This window comes from Hypanus sabinus, unplaced genomic scaffold (assembly GCF_030144855.1).
Source record: "Hypanus sabinus isolate sHypSab1 unplaced genomic scaffold, sHypSab1.hap1 scaffold_316, whole genome shotgun sequence".
NCBI lineage: Eukaryota > Metazoa > Chordata > Chondrichthyes > Myliobatiformes > Dasyatidae > Hypanus > Hypanus sabinus.
The window spans coordinates 292,029-293,118 of NW_026781227.1; positions in this window are offsets into that span (position 1 = coordinate 292,029).

Sequence of the window (1,090 nt, forward strand, 5' to 3'; positions counted from 1 at the left end):
CAATCTTCCACCAATGGTGTAATTTCCGGATGACCAGGCATATGATTGATTGAGTTTACACATGTTTGCAAAACCTGTTCACTGTAAAACGGGTTTATTTGAAAACTCCGTGGAAATGCCATTAGACGCAGGCATTATGTACACAGCTGGCCATTTAATGTAAACATATACTTCATTCCATTCCTCAGCTCTTCTCTGAATTTCCTCTGTGTCAGTGTATAGATACAAGCATTGGTGCACACGCTGAGCATTTGCAGCATGAACCCAAATTGTTGAAGGATGTATACCGGGGAACTCAAATATCTGTCCTCATAAAAATAGTTCTGCTTCTGCCATTTCAGGGTATAGGCGACAGAGGGCATCCAAAATAATATGAAATTAGCTGATATAGAAAACAGCAAAATCATCGATTTTCTGCGTTTTTCCACTTCAGCATCTTTCTGATTGTCGCCGCTGTGCCGAAGCCTTCTGCGGACTCTATTTGACACAACGATATGTCTTACGGTTAACCCATTAAACACCAGGATTAAGCCGATTGGTAGCAATGGTGTTAAAATACTGTCCAGTAATTGGTATCCTCTCCACACGGGTGAAGTAGCGTATTCAGATGTTGCGGTGCAACGCCACGGCGTGTTGTCAATGATGACGTATGGTTCAAGGGCAAAATAAACCGGGGCACATCTCCCGCAGCTCACTATAACTACGGTCACCATAACCACCGTTGCTGTTCTCTCGGTGCAGTATCGCTCCCGCTGCTTTTGGCAACATATTGCGATGAAACGATCGAAGGTAAAACTGACCGTGAACCAAACAGAACAGTCCGTCGCTACCATCCCGAATGCAAGTGTCAGAGCGCATACCGGAGTGATGAGCAGGGATCTGGAATAAATGTAGATATTGTTGGTCTGTTCCACTGAAACAACAACGATAACCACCATTAGATCCGCTGTTGCCATTCCAACCAGGTAACGGGTGATGCATTTGGAGAGTCCGCATTTTCCCCGAGATAGGATCACAATCGCCGTTAAATTAACTGCAAGAAATTTGGGAAAAAAGCATTAGAAATATGAATAGAATAAATGTAGACATT